The sequence below is a fragment of the Notothenia rossii genome (genome assembly GCF_949606895.1).
Source record: "Notothenia rossii genome assembly, chromosome: 12".
In the NCBI taxonomy this organism is placed as follows: domain Eukaryota; kingdom Metazoa; phylum Chordata; class Actinopteri; order Perciformes; family Nototheniidae; genus Notothenia; species Notothenia rossii.
This window is the reverse complement of record NC_136911.1, coordinates 8956560-8983034: the sequence shown is the minus strand read 5'-3', so window position 1 is coordinate 8983034 and position 26475 is coordinate 8956560. Positions and strand designations below refer to the sequence as shown.

Sequence of the window (26475 nt, the reverse complement as noted above, 5' to 3'; positions counted from 1 at the left end):
CAGCCGCTTTGCAAGCTTTTTTTATTTAAAATTACATAATTTTTTTCAGGATCCGTGAGTTAAGATGCATACATAAGCCATGAGCGAAAATGCATTTACACATGTTGGGTCAAATGTTTGTGACGGTGATAAATCACAACATAATACTTGATGACTTATTAAGATCTCTTTGCATGTGTCTCTGTTGTCCTGCCCATCCCGTGCGGTGCTATCCCTGTGCAGTGGCCCTGCCCAAAGGAAACCACAACTCTTTAGATCTCTTTAATTACATGTCTGAGCTTCAGTTGCACAGCATGGAGACCGCCGAAGCTTCTCAATAATCAAAACAGAAAATGGCATCATCCTCCCTCCTCTGCTTCTACAGCAATAACAATAACTTAGAGAAAAGAACATGTTTTATATTTCCAGGCTTTGATGTTTCTGCTGAATAATATCTTTCCAATAGGAAATCGTAAACACATGAAGCAATTATAGTTTGAGAACTTCAAATCAATTCAGAGTCCCTCCTTTCAAGTTAATGATGCTGGATCAGTGTTTTCATTTCCAATCCGCAGCCGGGCAGGCACTAGAAGAAAATGTCATGAGCTGAGCAATAGGAGATATTCAAATTATTATTGTTATAAATGTATTCTCTAGTTCCTCTCTATTTTTTGAAGTCACATCGTTTAATTTTTTTCTTTCAATAGTTGCAACCACACGACATGAAAGCCTAAGTTAATTAGCGAGCTGGCTTCTAATCCATGTTTTTCAAGTTCTATGGAACTTTGGCTGACCTCCCGCCCACCTGCATGTGGACGTTTTTAATTAATACACTCCATTTTTCCATAGGTCTGTTTGTCCTGAAAAGAGAGAAAGTTAGTGTGTGAGAGACGGAGAGAAGAAACACGGCATCCTGGGCGGGTTGGTATCCGGAGTAAGGTTTGGCATGCAACTAAGTTAGACCACAAATATTCCCCGGTCTTCCATCTCGTCTTTTTTTCTCTCCTCACCATCCATCAGGCGCTTACACACTCGCACACCAGCTGGGCCTCGGCTAACAGTGTGCCACATTTACCACTCTGTCTTTATTGTGCTGGGGTCGTAACCTTTCTAGATAATGCTGCACTCTGCCTTTTCTTTAGGCATGAGGAGGGTCGTAACGCTCTCACAGAGAAGACAGTCTTCCATTCACACTCCTTTGAGACATACAAGCACACGTGTAAGAACACACAGAGCTGTTTGTCTAATTTATACAAGAAAACAACTTGCGTCTATGTTAGGTTGTGTTGTATCCCAGCTCAAAAGATTAATGGTGTGTGCTTTCCGTAACAAAACAAGAATGGTGTTCTTTCTGTCATTCATAACTTTTTTCAAAGAGATCCAGGAATATTTCAATGTGAATAATAGATTTGAGGTCTTATATTAGTCTGCACACTGCAGCACTAAATGTATTAAAAATCCAGTGTTTTGGTTATTGACCGGTCAAGGATGCAAGGGTGAGAAAAAAGTGATTGATAATTCCATTTCCATAAAGCAGTCATTCTTAAACCTTTCCTTCGCACCTTAAATTATTTTTGATTAGTTGTTGCCCTGTGGTTATAGTATAAAGATGTTGAACATGACATTTTGATGAAGAGAGAAACAATTTACAGAAAAGTTAATCCGGAGGAGGACATGTATGGCTAAGCCCAGTTACATTGGCAATATATCCATCGGTTGTTGAGTTTTTTCTTTAAGTCTGGACAAAATTGGTGTAACAACAAACTGACATTATCATCAAACATTTTTTTTCCTTTATGATTGAATAACGAATACAGATTCTCTGTCCATTGAACACATTTTAACTGGCAAAGCACCACATACATATTTTAACTGGCACATACAGTATGTGTTAGCCAGCCAAGGGTTAATCATCTCAGGGGTTACGTTTTGCCATTGGTAAGCCTGTTGAACACATCCTGGGCACAGAAGCCTACAGGTTGCATATTGTGCATAAACTACTCACACATAGCCAACCTTGACAGTTGTACAGAGGGTGGGGGTAAGGTCAGAGGCAGACACAGTGGTACTCATTGAGGTGTTGTGATAAAAATCAGCCTAGAAAGCCAGGACGTGGGGAAAACACAGGAATAATGTTGCTTTTGATCTGAATGGCTACAGGCGGAAACCGCTGCGCTGTGTATAACATTATTCAACCACTGTCAATTCCAATAACACAGCAGAGCTTTCTTTCATAAAGGCTGGTTTATGCATCTCACAGAACAAGCAAAGAGTAAGAGGGACAGGGGACAAAAAAAGAGCCAGATTCATGAGTCTTGGAGATACACAGAAACAAGTCAAGCTGCCCCTTGTGAGGAAATAGAGGGGGAAGGTACTAAAAACATGGCAGTCAGGAACTCAACGTACTCCCTAACATCCTGGAGTCCAGATCATTGTGTCGTGAATACTGAGTAGAGGATATATGTATTTCTGGACGCCTTTCTGTTCCGGTGATCTTCGGTTGATGTTTTGAGGACAATACATCTTATTTTAGCCAGGACTTGACTGGAGTCTAACCAAAGCACACACAAGAGACAAGGGAACCATCCCATCCCAGAGTCCCCTCGCTTCCTGTTTTCTTTCAACTAAGGGGCACCAGAGCTCTGACTGTGTGGATGTATGTGTATGTTGTGAGGAGGATGTTTGGCTTGGAAATTGATTTTATTAACACTGAGAGGAAACAAGTTTCAAAGGCTCTCTGGAAACATGTTTCTACCCAAAGAGTGGGTTGCTATTTGAAGAAGTATTTTAGTTTGTAAGACATCATGGACATATTACTTAGACTGTGAGGGACAACGCTGCTGATTCAGCAAGGTGAAATTAAGGATATTTAAAGTGTTGAGGGTTAGGCTATTGCACAAGGGATAAGTTTAGGATGGAGCTAAATAGTGTTAACATAGCGGTCAACTTGTAACTTTAAAAAGAACACACAGGTATTTTAAAGTGACTTGGGTTAGACCTTCAGACAAAGAGGTCCTATTACAGTACAGGCAAAGAGACTGTCTATGTGACGATAAATGTATTTACTTTTTCAGACTGAATAGCTTTTTGTAAGAGCCTTGTTGTTATCTGCTTTATGAAGACAAAGGATTTGGTTTTCCCCTTAACAAATCACGTTATAGTAGCCAGAATGCTGAATCTGCTGGACTGTAAGTTGCCTGAGCTATTTGAGCATTGAGCATAATATGTGAGACGGTGCAAGACATAAAACGACAGTGATGCCCGGTCTGTTCATGAATGTAATCTATGATTAAGAATGGTCAAGATGCCAATAGACATGAATGTTTTGCCATACGCTTTTGCAACCTTCCCAGAAATTGTATAATGTATATATGTGTATATGTATGCTTTACTGTATATGAAGTATATATTACTTCCAGTCATTGATATCAGAGAGTGTCTATTTGTCTGAGTCTGATTGCACTTGTTTTTTTATTAAGACGTTTTTATTTTTTTTATTTTTTGCACTTTTATTGCACAAGTTGTCCTACCTTGTAGGACAAGCAGAAACAAATGAGCTTGTTGGTTTGATCTGTCCAACGCCTGGACCTTAGCTCCATGGCTCTTTCAGTTTTAGAAGTTCTCTAGCACAACATCTCGGTTGATAAGTTCATGCACTTGTAATTGGTGACCTCCTTGCACATAAAACAGTTGAAAAGACAAGTTTTATGCTGGATCAAACAGTTATGGTGAGAAATGCAGTGTGTCTGCCTGTTGAAACATATATTTGCATATCAGGGTTGATTTTTAAGCTGCTTGAGGAAAATCACATGTGTTTTACATATTCTAAATCTTTTCTGACAACATTAAACCCAAAAAGTGGAGTTGTATTACAGTGCACTGAACGTTTTTCACATGCATGCCCGAACTCCAGTAAGAAATTGAGGGAATTACTGTATGCAGAGGACCCTGATCCTCAACATCACTCATTAGTCTTAAGCAGATTTTGTATTGGGTTCTTTGGCTTGAAAAAGTCACAGTGCTTGCAACATTAGGAATATTTTATTAGCTCTTTCTGTTTGTTTTATTTTATTTGAGTTTATTTTGGAGTTTGGGTAGCTATTTAATTTCAGAGCGAGGCAGAGACTCAGACCCATTGGATTACAGCTGTCATTAGCAACAGTCAATGCAATAAATAATTATACTTGATAATGTTTTTCTTTATGGGTTTGAAACTTAAAACGGTTATTAGGGTAACGGGAATTAACATGTTTTTACTGTAGGGTATCTTTTTCTTACCTTCACTGAAAAAGCTGCCTACAACTCCAAATTGCTGCCAACACAAAAACTGAAAATGTTATTAATCTAAATGACACATTTGCACCAGGTGGCTTCCTTCCAATACAGTTTGAACTGTGTTGGTACTAATGAAATGCTAAAATAAATGTTTAATATGTTGCTCTTGATTTTGACCTCTTTTTGTCATACGGTTTTAGATCCTTTTACTTAGCTTAGACGAGTAAACAGCTTCTACTTAAGATGCTCACTTAACGTGTCCTAACGCAGCATTTTCTATTTTGCCCTTTAACCCCTATAAATGGGGAGGTCCTTATGATCTTTGACCCATGTACCCCTTCCCTCCCTCCTTCACCACCTCTAGTCTGCTGTCGAACTTTTGGGGCCTCAGTCCTGCTGAGTATGTCTGTTGACTGTCCCCAGAGGGGGTCCCAGTTTCAATATGGGCTTGTACAACTGACACTCTATTTCTCTTGATATAACACACACACACACACACACACACACACACACACACACACACACACACACACACACACACACACACACACACACACACACACACACACACACACACACACACACACACACACCTCATTCTGAAAGTCCTGCTCCTGAGTGATGGAGTCAGCTGGCCTTGCCTTGAAGGGGAAAAGTGCCTTTCCCCAGCAAGCTGGTGGGGGTCTCCCCCATTTCTCTCACTCCCAGTCCTTTAATAAGTCCTTTCTCTGGGTGTCAGAAGGAGATGGGAAGGGGGCCCTTGAGGAGAGGTCAGATTCACAAACAGAAGAACTGAACATTTGGACAATTTAACTCTTAAACGGACACTTTTGTGGTATAGTCTTTATTTTTCACAAGTCAGTTTTCATTTTAACCGAATTATTCTAAACGTGTAACACATTGAAGTGAGAATTATTATTTTAAAAATGTAGGCCTATTATCCGAGGCTTACAGCTTCTGGAGGTGAACTTACACTGTTTACAGTTTTTCTCGATTGCTAACACACATTTTTTTTTTAATTGCTCAGTTTCTCAGAACACTAAACACAATTCACAAAACCACACACCCAAAGTGCAAAGCACCTCATTTCTCCTGCTAAATGAAGAACTGCACTCAAAACTACATAAACACTTACCAAATGCAAACTTTTGCACCAAATATAACACACTTCATTCATAATACTAGATTGTTTGACCACCCAACTACACACTGCAGAGCATAATCTAAAGCACTTTTCTCATTCCTAACTTTCATAATTCCCGAGATATATCCCATAATTCATCACATTTTTAACATGGAAGTCAATGGAGAAATTCTTCAGACTTCAACAAACCTTCATGCGACTTCAACTGCTAACTGTCCCTTCATACTTTCACTCAGAAATCTCATTCCAACTTTAAAATGTTACACATCTTTCTGACATTATTCATATTAAACAACTTTTAAATCACGTTCATACTTTTCGAAACATTAAACATTGTTCAGACCTTGGTAAAGAGGCCTTCGTCAGATTTTAACATTACTGTAACTACAGTAGAGTGTGTGATGTCACAGGTAGAGTGTAGGACAGCTTGAAATGTGCCTTCATATTTTTTTTTCAACCTGCCATAATTCCCAAACCCGACATTCCTGAGACATAGTTTTTCATGACAAACGTAGGAAAATATCTCGTAGCTTGAAAAATGACAAATAATTAAGCAAAAAATAATTACAGTTTTTCTCGATTGCTAACACACTAAAATTATACATAAAGCACAATTATTTTAACTGACACTCAAAGAGCAAAACAACGGCTCAAATCTCCAAAACTCTAAACACGTTTTCAGCTTTTCACACAATTTGCAAATCAACATTTTCGCAAACCACTGCACACGTTTCTCCATGTAAGACACAGGAATCTGACATAAAGTCACGTGTTAGCAGGTTTAGAACACTGATATTCAAAATGCCTCACACATGGACCAATCATCAAGAAACAAGTTCCACCTGACCAAACACCTGGTAGCATAATTGTTGGCTCATCAATCAGGATGTTAGCACTATAAAAAGACCACAGGTGAGTACTTTCTTACAGCAACAATGGAAGCCAACATGGAAGCAAGAGCAAGAGGAAGAGCTGGGCTGAGAGTGAGAGGAGGAGGAAGAGGTGGGTGAGAGTGAGAGGAGGATGAATGAAAGGTAGACAAGGTAGAGCTGAAGGGAGGGGACGTTCAGAGGGTTCAGCCTAATCTAAGCCGATGTACTGTTGCATCTGTAATCCGGGCACTTAGACTTGAAAACAGGTTGGTTACCAGTTTTTAGCTCTGCATAATTCATGATATATCAGTGCTTATATCTGTTGTGTGAAACGTATTTACTTCATTACTGTAATTGAATTGTTGGCATGTTGCATACTATAACTGTACACAAATCCTGCACAATTGACTGTGGTAGACTTTTATGAAACACAGACACTGACAAACCACTATATCTATGTTGTTTATCTGAAGGACTGAAAAAAAAAGAGGTGCAGGTGGAAGGCCAAGGATGAGGCACAGGAAGCAGCAGTTACAAACTGGGTTTTGGCAATCAATGCCATCACACTTAGAGAGATCTGAAGCATAGTAACTATGAGCTGTGTGCATGTTGCACAATGTTATTTTTGAATAAAATTTGATTTTTTTCAACAACTCATTTGTATTTCTTCATTTACTGTATTTCTGTATACTCAAGCAATCTTTCTCTGCAGAAACCTCTACATACAGAGCATAGCCCATAAAAGATGAAAGTGCTTTAGATGATGCTCTGCAGTGTGTAGTTGGGTGGTCAAACAATCCAGTATTATGAATGAAGTGTTATATTTGGTGCAAAAGTTTGCATTTGGTAAGTGTTTATGTAGTTTTTAGTGCAGTTCTTCATTTAGCAGGAGAAATGAGGTGTTTTGCACTTTGGGTGTGTCGTTTTGTGAATTGTGTTTAGTGTTCTGAGAAACTGAGCAATTAAAAAAAAAAAATGTGTGTTAGCAATCGAGAAAAAGTGTAAACAAAATGCCTCTTGAGGGCATGAAGTGACAAAAACTTTCAACATGTCTCCATTAAGGCCCATTGTAATTTCAGGCTGATATTTCCTCACAGCAGCAGCCGCACACCTTTTAGTTAATCTGCCAAAAAGGCCACATTATTGACCTGAAAGTACACAAAAGCACACTTCAGATACTCAAGGTCCTTGAGATGCTTTAGTCGTTGACATTTTACTGATATCTGTTACGGTTATTCAACAAAACGTTCCCATGTAAGAGGTTTATCTCATTCAGAACAATGAAAATGCTCTCCTCTCACCATGGAAACCTTTGATCTCTGGACGCCTCGTTAGCTCAACTATAAACACCTGTGTCATGGAACACGACAATGTCACAACTCCAACTGACATGCTCAGAGCAGCAGACTTCAGATAATGGTTAACGGTCCAGTCCTCAACAGCTCTACGTCAATTATGGGGTGTCATCATATGCCGCTTCCATAAAAGATGATGTCGCTATAACTCCTATGAAAATGTTCAAAAAGTGCTCAAGCTTCACACGTGTGCTAACAGTCCAGCCGTGAAGACATCTACGGGACAGGTTTAAGATTTCTTTAAATGCCGTTGCCATGGCAACACAATGCTCTCCATGAAACACGGTTTTCTCATAACTTCAGTGAAAAAGCTCCAATCGGCCCAAAACTTCACAGGTTTGGTAACGATGCAGCCATCAACGCATCTAAACATATTTTGGGATGTCATCAAATGCCGTTAGCATGGCGACAGATCATTCGCCATCAAGTTTGTTAAGAAGTTTGCAGTTCAAATATTCTGCTGCTTTTCCAAGCCTTTTTACTTTCTTTTCTTCTCTCATCAAACATTCAAGCCCCCAGTGTTCATGTATCATTTCAATCTAATGATTCACGTTCTTCTTACACATTACATTTCAGCATAGCAGTTTAGCTTCAGCTTTTCAGCATAAAGCTTTCCCACTAGCAGTTTCTTCAGGAATTGCATTCTCTAGTTACAGTTGTTTCTGTAGCGCAAAACAAAAATGATGCTTCTGTCAAATACAGTAGATAGAAATAAAAACTTAGAGTAAAAAAATATTAGGCTGAACGGGGTCCAGCCTTTCTCATCGTCAAACGATGGTTGATAACATGGTCAATCAAAGTGGCCCAGATTTAATTAGAGAGTATTCTTCTTTGTCCACGTCCTCTCCCTCCAGCTCTACCTCTACCTCTCATTCTTCCTCCTCTCACTCTCACCCCAGCTCTTCCTCATCCTCTCACTCTCAGCCCAGCTCTTCCTCTTGCTTTTGCTTCCATGTTGGCTTCCATTGTTGCTCAACTATGGTCTTTTTATAGTGCTAACATCCTGATTGATGAGCCAACAATTATGCATGCAGGTGTTTGGTCAGGTGGAACGTGTTTCTTGATTATTGGTCCATGTGTGAGGCATTTTGAATATCAGTGTTTTTAAAACAGGAATCTGACATAAAGTCACGTGTTAGCTGGTTTAAAACTTTTAAACCAGCTAACACGTGACTTTATGTCAGATTCCTGTGTCTTACGTGGAGAAACGTGTGCAGTAGTTTGCAAAAAGTGCCATGTTGATTTGAAAATGGTGTGAAAAGCTGAAATTGTCTTTAGAGTTTTGGAGATTTGAGCCGATGTTTTGCTCTTTAAGTGTCAGTTAAAATAATTGTGTTTTATGTATAATTTTAGTGTGTTAGCCATCGAGAAAAACTAATAGTAGTTGTAAGGCATCCATCACTTATGTGGAGCATTGACCTCAAATTCAAACTGGACAGGACATGATCAGACGGCTTTGTGATATGTTTAACGGTAGTTTTACTGGCACTCAAAGAGCAGCAAATTAAAAGCGATGTGTGCTAATACGTCAGACTCGGGGCTAGTTTAATTAAGAATACAGTCCATGGAGGAAGTCACACCGAGATGGAAAATAGGATTATAATACTAAAGAAGGCAAACAAAATGCAGAGTAGGCAAATATCAAGGATTAAAGTGAGTGTTTAACTTTCTCACACAAGCAAGCTCACACACTTTTCTTTTCTCAGTATGTCGTAGGAGTTATTATTAAACATTTTTCACAACCGCCATGTTTCCACACAAAGGGGCGGTTTGTCCAAGTTGTGTTTGCTTAGTTTATTAAAATAGCTGCTGCACTAAAGTGATCAAACTTCTCTGTTCGCCTTCTAAATCTAAGTAGTCACTCTAAAAATATTTAATATGCACCATCGGCGCAAAAGCAACAAGCCGCCTCTTAGCCTCCCTCACTGCCTGCACTTAAAAACAACACACACAGACGTTGTGGAATGCGACCATATCTCCCCAATAAATCCAGGCTTTTGATTTTTCTGTGATGCTTCTCGTGGAAAAATTCCCTTTCTGCGGGGAATGTCTCTACGCATTTGCTTTGCTCTTATGTGACCAATATTACTTCAAAAAAAGCCTGAATGCAGACATTGTTAAGCAGAGGGAGAGTGAGAGGGAGAAATGGTCCAATAATGTTGGTGTTGTGTTGGCCTAGACCTCCCTTTTACCATGTGAGGCTTTATCTTCTTCCCTCATCAGGCAAAGTCTGCTTTGGGTTATTATTGCTGACCTTTGGATGCTTTAGCAGCGCAGAGAAAGCTTTTAACCCTTCTATAATTTCCAGATTGTGTACATAATGCTTTAACTGTGTAAACATACTAGTTTATCATGGATTTAAGTTATGGTCATTACTTGCAAGCGACCCGACCAGTATTTGACACAGCAACTTTTCTTATAAACGCTTTTCGCTAGTGTAAATACTTCTACTGCAGAGGGCTTTACATTACAGAGTGATTGATCCTATGGTTTCCATATGTCCAAAATAAAAGCCTCCCTTTCGGCCCGTGTGGAGAAATAAGCGAAAACATCCGTGTTCTGCTCTGCCCGAAAACAAAACCGACATTCATAATATTCACAAAATAAATGACCCGCTCCCTCTGAACTCTGGGGGAGCCGTGTACAGTGTAACATAATCTGCAATCAAAGTGTGGGACGCACAGGCCTTTACTCTGTCCCTCAGCAGTGCCTTCCCGCTCTACTCCAAAAAATGACATACACTCAGAGCAGCACTGTCATCCCCTTGTCCTGTTCTCACCCCTAACCCCAACCCTTCATGCCCCCCAACACCGCCACCCAGCCCCGCCTGTCCTTTCATCCGAAGAAAGTGCCCATTGTGTGGGTAGATTGTTGTTAAAGAGGGGTGTAGCGTTGCCCGGTTGGAGCTTCCGTCTCGGAAGAGAGTACATCACTGCCTTGTTGTGATTTCAAGCTCTTTGGTTCAGTACTCCAAGGATGCACCTTCTAATTGATCTCTGAAAAGATTGTGTTGTATAGAGAAACTGAAAGCACTCATTTCTAACATAAAGCTAGCAGATAAAATAACAAATACATATTTTCTATTGATCACCCAGACTGAGGCCTTCAGTGCTCGGCAGATTTGTTTATATGCCAGTCAGACAGTACACTATGTGGTTGTTAACATGTGGTTACAACTCAAAAGTTCAAATTAACTGGAGGTCAGACCCAGTACCCTTGCAGTTTGGGAAACAAACAACATTCCGTTGCCCTTTGTGAATTCTAAGGTGAGGTATACGCCATAGAGTTGCCAGCTGCCATTTCTTTTTAATTCAGGGTTGAGTTTGCTATTTTAAAATATCTGCAGTATGTCCTGTGACAAGCTGAGGATGATTGTCTCTGACCAATCAGTAGTCTAAAGTGTCTTCATGTTAACTTTTAGCATCGACTCGATTTGAACAAGAGCTGAGGTTAAATTAAAACAAGGAACAGGAACCACAACTATCCACATTTTTACCTAATAGAAAACCAAAAAATAGCAAGTCAAGTAAAATCAAAGTAATACAATGCATTGGAAACATGGCAAAGATACAAATTGTGATTCTGTTAACACCCTGGGATTCAACTTATAAACCCTTTTTACAAGGATATTAAGAGCACTTTCTTAGTTGATTTTCACTTTTATTTTTCCCCTTTTTTACTTTTCCTCTGGAAAATCCTCTTCAGTAGGGCACACAAAGACTGTCTTTACCGTGAAGGGAAAGGAAGCTGTGGGAGACTGGAATACCAAGGCTCTCCACGTCAGAGATTCAGAATGGAAAGTCATTAGAATTGCCACTGAGGAGCTGGCATAATATTTACAGTGTGTTTGTGAACACGCTGGTAGCCAGGAGCTTACTGTAGAAAATACTGCCCGTGGCATCTTGGCCAAGAGTGGCGTGGATCTGGTCCCATCATGGTCCCGCTGCACAACATGCTTTCAGAGGATGTTGTCATGGTGACAACTTACCAGAGTTAAATGACCCAAATACTGCTGTCCTTGTTCCACATTGTTCACTCTCGGTTGCCATCTTTTCCCCATTCCTCGTTCATAATTTTCTTCTAGGTGGTCCCGCCTGGGAGAGTACCACTGCAGGACAGAGATGAGTTCCTCTCTTTGAAGTTTAGCACCTCTCAAAAGGAGGCCCGACTCTTCCTGAGTGACGGAGCCTCCTGCCTGTCAGGCATCAAATGGACAGGTTGCACAGTTCTAACAGCAAGGCTTGAAACCCTTACCCCCCGTCCCCTCTCTCGGTGGACCTCTTAACCCACCCATCTACATCAAACTTGAACTCTTTTTTTTTAGCATGTAATTAAAACCAGGCAGTCTGCAACAGAGGTGAGTTGTTTCGGCTACAGACGTGCTGCTGAGGTCAAAGGCTATGTCGGGTTTGAACCCCCTTCTGTGGGAAGAGACCGGCCCCAGATGAACTGGGCTACATGTAAGATTAAAAGATGAGAGAAAAAGGAGGGGGTGCCAAATTCATGTCGTAAACAAAATGAAGAATTACAGAATTTATCCTTTCATCATATTATTTGAGGAATAGGATAGTTATCAGAGGTCTAAAGATATTTTTGCAACTTGAATTGTTCCTGAACTATAAAGAAGTTTTGTTAAGGTCTTGTGTGACCTAGGTTGCACATACTGAAGTGTAACACACAGACATTTGAAGTGATGACTCATGTAGCCTTAAAGAAGCAATGATTTCAACACGGGAAGTTACAGGGTACAGTCGGCTAAACAGCACTCGTGTCACTGACTTTCTTGATGGGAAAACTAACATTGGAGGAAAAAGAAAACACACTCATCCTCAAATTGAACCTTTCAGGACATTTTATGAGTAGTTTCTTGAAGGATTCCATGTTGCACAATGTATTCTTATGACCTTAAGTACTAGTGAGTAAACATAACCAAACTGTCCTTGGGTCTTTGTTTGTTCGCATCGTTAAAACACGACGTTTATAGGCTTGGTGTTTCTTTTCATTGGGGCTTTTAGCTCCATTAGTCTCTTAAGTTGCTCCTTTATATGTCTGAGAGTGTTTATCTAAGTATGTTGACTAGGGCAGATGGTGGAAAACTAGTCACTCAGTGTTCTATCAGTGACAAGCCATCCAGTCTGAAATGTCAAAGTAAGCCCTTTTGGCTTGGACACACCCACCCACCGCCAACCCTCTCATCAACTCCAATCTCTACAAACATTGGCTGGTTATGTTCACTAGTCCTCTAATTGCTAATTTGCCTAATGGATGTGAACTCAAGTGTCTGCAGTTATCTGGGCTGGGGAGACAAAAAAATAGAGGGGTGGAGGTCACACTGGAGACCCCCCTTAGGGGAATTTTTGCCCCGTCTGAGCACTTTGCAGGATTAGTTAGGCTAACTTTCATCTCCATTGCTGGGGCTAGGGGCTTGCAGAGTGCTCTGACCTTATGACCTCTGCCTCGGTTCCTTTTTCCCTTTGCAAGGACAATTCTAACATGAGAAGTGTCATTCTTAACCGCAGTCTCATAAGAATCATTATAGCTAAGCTCACCACCAGGTTTGCCCTTCAGCCAAACGGCAGGGTGTCATGACCGGAGTAAGAACCCACAAGGTCAAGTTTCCACAAAGGCTTTTTTCAAGGAGGTTAAGAGGGGCTTCAGCTGAGCTTGAGGTCTCTCTTTTAGGTATTATGGCTGATGATAGCAGGATGCCATTATCAATAATTCTTCTTTTTCTGAGTACAGAGAATTTTAACCATTAGACTAACATGTCCGCAATTCTTTAGAAAGAATCAAAAATACTGTTAATTTAATGCAATCTGTTTGTTTATTGTAGTACATCTTGGTATAAAAGTTAATAATGCCTATGAAAAGTCGCAGTCACCTAATGACCTGGGTAAATGTTTGAGATCGGAATTCAGCCCCTTCAGTGTCCCACCGCCTACATCCTTATGAAGGAATGTAATTGTATTTTGACTTGGCCTTTCAGCATGTGTATCAGATATTGAATTTGTGTGGGAAGATGATGGGCCAAGCCCTGGGGGAACTAAAGAAAGAATGGAAATGTCAGGGCAATGATTGTCCAGGCGTTATGCCTCCTTATGCTTTGAACCAATGTGTATGGTGGTTACCAATAAGATCTACATCCTAGTTCAATGGCAAAAGTGTTTATATGTGTTTGCCAATTGAAAATTGGGGCGAAAAGTCTGCTGTCCTCGTCATCAGAAATTATCTAAATATCACCATTTGATTTTCCATTATGAAAAATATTATATATTTGTTGACAACGGAATCTCATGTTAAGGTCCAATTATTTTAAAGTGTTAGATGATTAAAGATATTTGTGTGAACTGTACATTTTGATTGTATGAACCAGTTACAACAGATTCTGAAATTCTGCCCATTAATTTTTTAGGCATGTTGCCATATCTTACACATTGCACATTTAAATTGCATTTACATTTTAGAATAATATTTAAATGGGTTAAAACCACAAACGCTCTCAGATTGTTCAAACGTGTAGCTTGTAACGTTAGCTTTTCCATTACATGAGTAGTGTCTTCTTAAACCTAAGGAATGTATAGTGACTATACTCACTCTGTAGATCTCCTCTGATTGTTATCAAAAACAAACCTGGATACAGTGTTTTGCTGCCTCCTTATTTTCATAATACTATACCTACAATTAGTAGATAAGGAAAGTAATCATTGTCCATATATAGGTATTTCATGGTAAATGAAATAATGAGCAATGACTGAGAGAGGGCCCCACTGTCCAGCACATAACTGGGAGTTGGAGTCAGGTTTTACCCTGTTGCCAAGAAACCAGGGTTACCCCCTGTGGGCGGCAGTGTTCATTGGGCAGTCTGTGGTTGTGAGGAAGAGAAAGGGGAGGTATAGCACGAGTGCTGATCAAAGTTTAGCCAGTGCCCCGCTGCTCTCCAAATAAATCCCCCCACCGCTGGGCTCTCAGTGCCAGCCTTGTTTCAATAAGTCTCCCTTATTGTACACACAGCCAGGGGTCGTTGAGCTGAGCCATTCACTGTGAGCTTCCCACAGGATTACATATCTAAATATATGAAGTGAGAAAAGCCACTGCAGCATATGTGTGTGTGTGTGTGTCGTTTAGTGATTCTGTTAAATTAACCAGAGCTGAAGAGGATCAGTATGTTGAAGGGCCCACCTCACACTGACTGCTCTTGCATTACTGAGATTTTAGCAGTGATCCCGCTGCACACCTACCGTGCATAACTACAGCCATTGTGTTTTGAGAAAATTCTGGGAATTCTCTCAACTTTTTTGTCTTGTTTACTACCTCGCCAGGAGGGAGAGTCGAAGATTGATATCAGTTCGGTCAGATCGACATGTATCCCTCTCATTTACATTTTAAATGCTGTTCTATATCTTGATAGTACCTATTTTCATGGAAGTTACATATTTATTCTTCATAATTTAGAACAAATTGAAATGTTTGGGAATGTTTGGTTTGACATATAGATACCAGAACTTACATTTCAAGTGTCGAGTTTTGAAAACATGTTTTTTTTCTCAGTCTTTAGTGATAGTTTTTATCTGCCATTTTCAGACACACTGACGTGATAATGTTCCAAGATCATGTATCAGGACAAATGTGAATTCCTTTATTAATAAGTAAGTAATAATTGTGTTTCAGTCTTTTTAAATTCAACAAAACTAAAGAATCTACTTACCATTATATATATCTTCTTTTCTAACTCTTAAGAAAGCAAAAAAGTAATTTTCCCAAAATGTGGCAGTAGGTACTAATTATTTAAATAGTGTCTTGTACAAGGTGTACAGTAGATGGGGAATGTTGGACTCCTGGGGTTCCTAAATGGCTGACAACATAGATATGGGTCTAGACTAATAGGTGGTTGGGTTTCTGTCATGCCTGATGGAAGCCAAACACTGCAATGAGTAATTTCATAAATATAGTGGCAGGTGGGACTTGTTGGACATGCCTACTCTCTCCTTTACAAATGGAGGGTAATGTTCCTGACCTCCTCACCCCACCAGGGGCCTCGGCAGCTGGGGCGACTCAACCTATGCAACCTATACCGTTTATTCCCTTGTGTGTGTATGAATGTGCATTTGTGCCTGTCTGTGTATATACATTTCCACATGGCCACCTGAGTTTCCTTTATTCCAGCCCATTTCTCAGCTCCGCCGCACACATACTCTCAAATGTAGCTTTCTATCAGTAACAGGAAACTTCTAACTTCAAAGTGTTGCATTAACCCCATTCTATTATTCCCTATTATAGCATTAAAATCAAATCAGTCTGTTTTAGCCAGCACAGCCTTGTTTTCCACACACTCTTTGTGTTGACATTCTGCCACTGTTGTGCCTCTGCGGTAGAGGGGATAAATCATACTACCACTTGGTATAAACATGTCAGCATGTAGGCTCGAGGTGGGGTGAGGAGATCCAGGGCTACTACTGAGGTTTGTGAGGATGGTGGGGGCTTGTAGAACGCTGACCTAATAGAGGTTGTCAAAGACAGGGTGTTTAAAACACAAATCTGGCCTTTTTGTGTCTTAAATTAAATGACCCTACAGAAGACACAATCTCCAAACTAGTGGTCTGAAGCTGCCATTATAGGAACATAAAGGTGACATATGCTGAGTGTGGAATGTGTTGTCCTTGACCATCAGGAGACAAGATATGAGTCTGAGTGCTCCTGCTGCTATAGTAACGTCATGTCTTAGAGGCGGCGAGTGGAAGGGAGAGGCAGGAGGTCAGGCGTCATGGTGATGTGGCGTGGGATACCGTCATGTCTGCAGCTGCTGTTGGGTAACGAAGATGAAGAAAGATGAAAATAAAGTGTGGTGAGCGAACAAAAGTCTCTTACAGAAGAAGAAGTAACATCGGATAATGAGCAAAAAAGACAAAAGGAAGACAGTAAGTAGGCAGCACAGACAAACATCAAGCAGACAGACACTATCTTCTCAACCCTCCCACAGTCTGTGGACTGATAGCGATGTGTAATAAGATGTTACAGTAAATGGCATGCTTCATGTTGAGACGGACATAGGGACAGAGTGTCTACATGTCCTCTGGCCACAGGGGTTGACTCATTAAAGCAAGCGTCCCCCGCTGAAGACATTAGTGCTCTTTGATGATGTTGAGGGCTCCACGTCAGCCACGAGCATGCAGATAAACTCCCAATCTCTGCCTGCTAAAAGCCTCTCTGGTCTGGGTCAGGGTGCACAGAGCTGCAGGGTAGGCTGAGTATGGCAGGGGTCCGGCTTTGAGAGGAGAGAGAGCTTCAGGGGAATTAACATTGCAGATAGGGAGCCTATCCTGCTGCCCTAGGGTTTGACAATCTAATACTGAATGCACTGTGTGGCACCATGTGGCGGTCAAGTGAAAGAGTGATTTATACAATTTGAAATAATTTACTTAAGTAAAAGGAGTAGCAACATTAAAAGACTCAGTTTAAACTCAACCGCATAATAATTTTAAGACGAATACAAAAATAAACAAATAGGAACCTCAAGAAATGCTACGGTTAATTGCCTAAGCAGGGTTTATTGGCAGATGTTGATCTTTCCTAACATTTATATCAAACTGCGGTAGGAAAATCTTAGGAAAACCTTTGTATGTGGTTATGTTTGGGCTTCCTGTTTCTCCCACTAACAAATATGTATATAGACAATGACTTTGCTCCTTTCACATAGCAGCAAGGTGTCCACAGAGGCTTTTCTGAGAGCAAAGTTCAGCAATGTTTTTGGTTTGACTGAGTGAGTCCAGTTCCCACCTTTGACTTCCTGTTCATTTTTAGTGGGAATAGTTGACGTGAAAGGCCAGTGTTTGGTTGGTCCCTTTTTGGTACTTTAGAAAACATGGCGGTGTGCTACAAGACAGTCTCTGTGGAATAGGATCGGCTCTAGCTGGCACAAGCATTATACATGTGTGTGGGTTTATATTATGTTTCAGATCCTATGCTTCAGGCATGACTGGCGTCAGTGTGTCTAACACCTTATCTGTATATCCATTATATCCCTTCTTCAGTCTGTATTATGTTGTGTTACCAACACATATCGAGTTATATACGGGCTTTGAATGTCAACTAACATGGAAACCAACTAGCAGTGGGTACATTGCTCTGTAGGCGACAGAAAACTCAACAAATGTCTGCTTAGCCTTCTAGCTAATATTGCTAGCTATAAAACAATGAAAAAATACCCAATTTAGCATATTTAAGTAGGTGCAATGCAATCACTACATTATGTCATCCTATCCAACATAACACCATGAATATAGTTAATACAGACCACATGTTTAATATATTTAATATCATACTATGATTCATGCAACCTACCATGTGCACAGTTCTCTTTCTAGCCAATAAGAATTTACACTAAAACTAAATATGCATTTATTTTAGGGATGTAACGATATATCGAATATCACGATATCGCGGTAAATAAATGTCTCAATACCGTTGTGAGACTGACAAAATCTACCGCGATCCAACATGGCAGCAAGTAGGTTACATCATGAACATAAAACAACAGATAACACAAAAGGACATCGTATTTACAGGGCTACATGTACATACCTAGAGACATTGACAAGTACCAACAGTATATGTACTATATCTCGCCCTGTCAATAAGCCTCACCTTCTTGGCAAAAACAGTATTGTTTTTGAAGTGGTGGAGAGACAATGCACAGTTTGACCCACTGCTGTCACCCATGGCCAAAGCATATCTCTCTGTCCCAGTGACATCAGTACCAAGCAAGAGAGTTTTTTCCACAGCAGGGGATATTGTAAACACCCAAACATCGCAGCTTCTACCTGGAAATGTGGACATGCTCATATTCCTAAAAGATAACCTTGATGATGCTGAGTGAGTGAGTGAGTGAGTGAGTGAGTTAGTGAGTTAGAGTTGAGTTACTTGAAAAACTCAATTGAAACTTGATTTATTCTATTGCAGGATCTGATTATTATATTGTTGACACTTTAAAATACTACTATCCTACTAAAATGCTGTACAAATCAGATGTATTATTTAATAAAGAAAAAATAATTAAAGTAAAAAAAATTAAAAATAAACACTTTTTTTCCCCTTTCTTTTTCAATATCGTGATAAATATCGTACCGTGGACTTTTTATCGCGATATTATCGTACCGTGAGTTTTTGGTATCGTTACATCCCTAATGATCATATGCTTCCAGGCATATACTCAAATATAAATGTGTTGAATATGACATAGTGAAATCAACAAGAAAGCTCTATTACATTTGCATAGTCAAATACTCAGAGACTGTTACTGTATGTTTGTCAGTCTGACCAGTCTGGTTCAATCTAGCTGTCTCCAAAGAACCTGGTGATATGTCTACACACATAAATACAGACACATGCGGTCAGCATCACTGATGTCATTGTTGTCACGCTCTGGCTTGGTCTTCTTTATATGGGGGAGTGGACAGAGGTCACAGCAGCCAATTTGGTCTGGTGATATTGGACATGAAAGACTTCTCTGAGGTTACAAAGACAACAGGTCAGTCCGCCAAAGGCTGAGGTCATGGTTTGGAAAATAAAATCTCAACACATACATGTGGAGCTGTTTTTTGCTTTTTTAGCAAAGAAACAAAAGGATTTGCTGACAAAAAGCATTCAGCTCTGATAGATATTTGCTCAACAAAATATCATCAAGTCTTGCTTTTCTGTCTTCTACTAAAATTGCTCCTGGTGAAAGAGGGAGTCAGTCGCTGGAGACCATATGCTCGCTGCTCGCCTTTAAGATCAAATACCCAGAAAGGTTCTTCTTGCTCTGGGGGAACCACAAGTGTGCCTCCATCAATCACATTTATGGCTTCCATGATGAGTCCAAGCGTAGGTTCAACATAACGCTCTGGAAGACCTTCACAGACTGTTTTAATTGTCTGCCCATTGCTGTGATTATTGATGAGAAGATCTTCTGCTGCCATGGAGGGCTCTCACCTGATGTACAGTCTATGCATCTTTAGACTCATTGATGTAGGCCAACCCAGACAAAGACGCCCAAGGCTGTGGAGAAAACTACCGAGTAGTGTCCTTCACCTTCGGGGCCAATGTGGTCAGCAAGTTTCTCAACCGTTAAGAAATATTGCAAGACATCTTGTCATATGCAAACATAAACACGTGTACATTTGGACTTTAGAAAAGGAAACAGCCGCTATATGCTGTACCTTAACAAGCATGCCTGTACATTTGCTCTACATGAGATCAGAAGTCCATCCCTTTATCCACTCGGTAATAACAAGAAAGGGAAAAACAACAATGCAATAGTGTTGAAGTTTTGTTTGTGCATTTAATGTGGGAAACAAACATTGGTAAGCACTTTGAGTTTGTGTCCTTCAATCTGTTTTTTACAGTATTTGTGTGGGAAAGTAGAGAAGGATATGAAGACCACGGCTTTAACCGTCAGTACAGGATTAAAAAAAAGTGAGTATATTAATCATCTCAGCAGTAGATGTCGACCTCTCAATCTGAACATTGTGGCGCTTCCAGTCATCTCATGACATTTTAAAGAGGCCAAAATCATCAAGGCAGGACGATGGCATTGTGTTTGTTCTTGGCTAGTTATATCATTGTTCCCATGTGGTTATTGAAGGAAGTCAATAATTTTCATGAGCATTTAACCAATGTATTTTTGTATTTTTTTTAATTTATAAAGATCTTTGCCGTTTGCCTTTTTAATATCTTCGTCTTCAAGTTGGAAACAGTGTGTAAAGACGTTTTGAAATTTGTAATGTTTGTTTGAAACGAGTGAAACCTGTTCTCCCTAAAATCATAAGGAAACAAAGATAATCACAACCAGAATCAAGATATCCTCTACTCTACACACACGCAGTTCATCTTTCTATGCTGATGGAGGCGAACACGAGTAGATCCTGTGTAAGAAAGTCTCTAAAAAAAGGAAGGGACTTTCTCATCGTCTATCAGTTCTCGATAATGTGTACAAAACAGAGTGCCAGCAGCTTTGCAGTTTGATTTGACAAGCCGGACTTTTCTTTTTTTGAATGATGCTGATTCCATCAGCTTTTCTAATGAGTGGCTGAGAGCTTGCTGCATGAAATGTATTTTGTCCTGTGTTTATTCAACTAAAATAGGTCTTGTCATTATTTTATATTCACTTTATTCCATTGTTAACAGTTATTCATGCACAAATTGAAATGCTTACAGGCCTCTTTATCTCAGGAGATTCTTGTAATGTAAACAGAAGTGAAAAACAAGTGACAGCACATTTCATCCAATCAGCATCAGGTCCATATCTCCTGCATCCTGGCTGAGCTGGTAGGCTAATCGATCAAAGGCATGCTAATCCTTACTCCGTGTCCAGTCTCAGGCAGTGTGAGGCAGCCAGTGCTCAGGGGGTTTATCAAGGAAGAGATGACCTCTGACCCTGAACTGACTGCAGGTCCTGAGACAGGAAAAGGTCAGGGGGTCGAAACAGAAACTCATTCACACCTCACAGTGCTGCGCCACAGGGGGAGGCAGTCTCCTGCCGGGTGTCTGTGAGCCTCCGGTAGCTTAACAGCCGCTGTATGAGAAACTACACAGAGTGCAGGCAGCGATATCATAGAAGATATCAAGTGTGTCGGGAGTCTAGACAGTGAAGTATGTGCCTAGAAGAATTTGATCTTCCTTCGTGTGTTATCTAACAATGCTAATGTTTATTGTGACCACTGTGTAGCCAACAGAGCTCTTAAAACAGAGTTTACTAACTAGAAATCTGACAGGAAACACATTAAATAACTTCAAACCAAACGGAAGGGATGGGATAAAGCAATAACAAGAAGGATCACTGCAACTTTCTCTTTCCACTTAAGTATTCTTCAGTTTAAGACTATGCATAGGGTTCCTCTTATTTAATCAAAAACATAATCTTAACCTTCACCCTAAAACATATTAATAGAGTCTACGGATGAACGTTTTGACAAATGCCACAACTAAACTGCAACCTTTGTATTTATCTTGACAATAACTAAAGACATTGTTGGGATATATGGTTTCCAAATCCTACCAAGCTTTTAATCACGTGGAAGCAATCAGACTTAATAATAGCCTTTTCTTCACTCATCAACCTGCTCCAACTCCCAACATGTCCAATAAAGATCCTTGGTCATTGCCCCCCAGTGCCTGCTGATTCGCACCAAGGCATCTTTAATCATCTTATTGAGACTAACCAAGCAATCAACTAACCCCAATGTAAACCCATCAGTGACATTATTAGCGGTCAGAGCAACTGCCAATGTGGAGCGAGAAATTGAGTCCCGTCTAAATCCAAGCCAACTTTCCCTTATCTTACTTAACTGTTGTTATGTAAAGCATTGAAGTAAAGTATTTACTTACATACAACATACATACTTGTTTTAACCAACACCACAATTTTGCCTAAAGCTATCCTTGTGTTGTTGTGTAAGTAAACCTAAAATCCAAGGGAACCTACTTCGAATTCTTTAGTGAAAGACATGTAATGAATGCAAATAAAGTTTCCCTCAAAACACGGAAGATGATTTGGAAAAGGCATATAAAATAGCAAAAACCGACAGTTCCAAAGCTGACTCCAGAGGGCTACCCTGAGCGTGATAGTTTGAAGCATAGGGCCACTTGCCATTGACCAGTTTTGATTAAGAATGTGTTGCACTAGCAGTGAACATATTTTAGACAAGAATGTCAACCTGTGGTGGTACTATAGAAACAGGCATCCAGTAAATGTTAAGATACTGTATTTCTGCACCAAAAAACAATGCCATCCCTAGAGCGATGTTCTAGCATGGATCACAACAAGAAATACAGTATTTCTTTGTGGTATTGTTATTCTTTACATTTGAAATCTCATTAAAAAAAACACAATGTAGTAACATGGATACAGGTATAAACAGAACATTTATATACATCCCAAAAATGAAGAATAAAACTCTATTCAGTAAAAGTTCCATATGTAATTACAACTGACTTCAAAAACCACAAACATAGAGAGCTTAACAATCCAGCTCTTTCAGAATTGTACATTTCAGGACCCCTCTCATGACAACAAGCTGAGTGAAATGCATTGGGCCTGCCTATGCACCACAAAACATGGGCTCATAAAGAGATGTATTATCAAAGCAGCAGTCTGCATGACTTTGAAAGGAAAGAGAAAGGGTATCAGTTGAAAAGTGCGATCAAACTTTGTCATCCAGCCAAGGACTACGCTTCTTTGTGTGCTACAGTATCAAAGCGACATGGTGTGGGATCATCACGGAGCATCGGCTTTGATCTGTTGACGGCTCGGTGTCTGTAGAGCTCAGCGGCTGACCTTTCATCTGGCCCAGAACCTGGGATTCACTCTGGCTTCAGTAATAAGATGATTAACAATAATAACCCCCCGATATAATAGAGGGTGGGGGAGGTGGGAGGACGGATGGGGGGAAAAAAGACAAGATTCTGAGTGAAGAGTACTTTGAACTTGCTGCTTTTTCTGTTCTGTAGAGTCTTGTTTTCTACTCTCTACTTACTCAATTTGACCGTCACCCCACTTAAAATTCTTTCTCTGCATTTCATCCAAACTTGACAGTCCGTGTGACATGATCTACAAACATCATCCCTCCCTAACACGAGAGGACCTCACTGGTTGGTACATGTCCTCAATAGGTCAGGAGTGCAGAGTCACTGTGCTACTACACTACAACGTATGATTATATTGGTATTATACATTATACATGTTTTGTTTTTTTATGTCTAGGGGTTTGCAGATAACCCAAATTTGAAAATCACTGCAAGAAACCCTGACTCCATACAAATTCTCAGCGGAATAAAACATGATTGAATCATCTCTGTACTTCACAAAAAATGTATCTGTATTGTTCGCATCATATCACGAGCTATGTAGATATGTACGTAAACGTTTGAGAGGGAGAGAGACACAGCAATATTCCAGTCATAAAGAAACTTTGCTTAAGTTTACAGTGCTGCAATGTGTGGAAACAAACCTTTCAAAGTTGGAAAACCATAAACCCTTAGTATAATGGCTCGGGATGAAAGTTTTGTAAAATCCTGACCGATAAGTTGATTTACATTTTGATTGTCATCTGCAAACAGATCTAAGTTGTACAAACTTATGGGACATCCTGTTTTTTCAGGAGCCACAAGGAGGAAGTATTTTTTATTTTTTTTGGGACATTCTACAAACACATTTCGGACACCATTATACAGTAGGAAGCCATTTGAAAGAAACCAAAAAAAACACGTTTGAAGTAATTCCATGATGTTCTGGATGTTCATCATTAAAAGTGGATGTAAGGAAGCGATAAAGCCAGAAATCTGAAGCTTCACCGCTCAGGGCTACCTTGCTTCTTTTTCTGTGTCATCTCTGCATTCGGACATACTGTAGCGTACTCCATGCTTGTGTTACATACTTATTCAATGCTGTGCTGCAAGGAATGAAAAGAGACCTCGGTTTTGGATCTAACGTCGCTTGACCGCACTCCATAAGAAATGTGGGTGAATATATATATATCCATAAGAACTCCTACCCTTTAGTCTCCTGGCCCCTGGGACTTAATGAAATAGATGCTGGAGGCCCCCTCTACAATCAGCAAGCCCAGGACTCAAATTATAATCAGCCTCAGTTTACACTTTGTTTGTTGTGGGGCAATTAGGCCGTCCAAGCTCAGACAATGCGGTTATACTTTCCTGCAGCAAATGGCCTGCATCCTGTGCCTGAACACTGCCAAGAAAACCCTCAAATAACAACGGAGAGAGATGTGGCTTCTGTGGGTCTTGTCTAAGAACAGGCCTCAACCTGGCAGCATGTTTGTCAGCAGAGAGAATCAGATATGGCCGAATTTCCCTGGAAACCACCTCCTCACACTGCTTCAGACTTTTTTTGAAATTTCCCCTCCACAGTTGTTTTTCCTCTTTCCTTTTTCTCTTCTACCACGGGTCTTGCTTGACTTATTCAAATTATCAGTCTGAACTTTCCTATTTTCCAGGCACAGATGATTGCCAAATCGGAGATTACAAGTAAAGCAAGAGAGAATGAGCTGTCACATTCATGCAAAATTGAAGCTCTGCAGCAGATAAAAAAGTATGGTTTTATTCTTTTTTTCTTTAAACGAACATGGTGTCCATCCTGGATTGGAATTTATGAAATGTTTTCTTTCTTTGCTTTTCTAATCTTGTGAGGTTCATACTGCACTGATTTACTATCTCAATGATACAGCAACTTGGCAGATGTTCAAGTGCGCTGATTGTATCTGGAACGACACAAACGAGCACACAATATTTGTCAAAACATGTGACCTTCACGCATTCTTTTCTCCTTTCTCTCCCGCTACATATCAACTTCAAGTACACCATCACCTCCTGCTATTCCTCCATCCCCTCTTCTTCCTTGGATCCTCCAAGAATCAGAAGCCTTTGAAACCAAGGCGAAACTCCTGGTGACAGACAGAAACATTTTTATCAGTGAGATCCCACATCCTGATGTCTGAGAATGTAGATACAAATACAACTAGAACAAATGTGTTTAATCCTTCTGTGGAACGTGATTGCATGTTCACGAAATCTACATCTTCCAAGAAAAAAAAGGAGGAAGACAAATATAGAGATATCAGTGTTCTTCAGAGTTGCTGTCACGCTACGGCAGGACTCCTATTCCCCCACAGGATTAGCCTAAGTAGCTTGAATTCTCACAGGATTAAAACATGTGCTGGTTTTTCAGTGGTGCTGGCTACTTGGCAGACTATTTAAGCTACTGATTAGGTCATATGAACATAGTTGGAGGTCTTGTTGGACAGAAGGGATTTGTTTGTGAGTCCAGTGTCCCATGGAAGTAAATAGAATTGGTCTAAAGGCCTGGTGTGGACTCAAGTCAAATGTGAGTCATAAAACCGACTTTTAGACCAATGGCTTTTGACTTCACTTGAGCTTCGGCCTTTTTACTTGAAATGACTTAATATCCTACAAACGCCCAGATATTATACGTTTTGCAATAAAAACCTCCACATGCTTCGCACCAATTTCAGTTTTTACACTGGGAATTTCCTATTTCTTGGTCTATTCTTGGAACTTAACCTTGGACTTGTTTGCCTTCATTTAGGATATGTTCATGACTTGGAACTTGATCTTGTTGGACCTGAATTGGGATTTGCTGGGACTACATTTTCCTGAATCAGTATATAACCTTGGACTTGACTTAGAGGTTAATGCACAAGACTTGGGACTTTTTGGATCTCACTTCAAAATTGACCTAAGACTGGTTGCACTTTTGGACGTTTGTCTTGCCTCAGGACTTAGTAGTCAGGAAATGTTTAACTACTGTAATATAGGAACACTCGGGTATCTGAACGTTTCTTGCCTTTGGATTGAAAATATGTTATACCCCTGAAAGGTGCCATCTTGGGTGTTCCCTGCTCCCTGAGGCCTGTGGTCGCTGGGTGGTAGGGCTGTCCCGAATACCATTTTTCGGGCTCCGGATATTTGGTAGTAATCAGCAGCGAATATTCGAATATTCGGTGCAGAGAGATTTGTATTTTCTTTTTATAAAAAATGTTTTCAAAAAAGAAAGATTTCCCAAAAATATTTTTTTTCAAAAAGGTTTCATAACACGCTCCGAATCCGAGACACCTGACAACACGCTGTTAAGCAGAAGCGCAGAAAGAGCATACTATTATGATTTATATTTATTTATTGTCTCAGTACTCGCAAACATTAAAACTAAATGTGTCCTCTGTAGGATAACTGTAGGGTCTGCTGTATTGTTGAGGATGTTGATGGCTGGGATGCGTGGGGATGCACCTATGGACACAAGTTATCATTAGGCTGAGCTACTCAACTTTATGCCAATAATTGCCTT

General features: G+C 40.1%; 1 long non-coding RNA gene across 6 annotated transcripts in view; it reads left to right on the top strand.

The window, feature by feature from the left end:
* Positions 1-26475, top strand: part of LOC307026720 — a 197170-nt gene that overhangs the window by 57854 nt on the left and 112841 nt on the right. Inside the window, exon 4 of one of the 6 annotated variants that reach the window (XR_013804437.1) lies at positions 829-913. The exons of 4 other annotated variants lie outside the window; for them this stretch is intronic. This is a non-coding gene — a long non-coding RNA (uncharacterized lncRNA). Of the gene's footprint in view, positions 1-828; positions 6913-26475 lie in introns of those variants that run through there. One more of the 6 variants, XR_013804439.1, reaches the window with a different exon arrangement.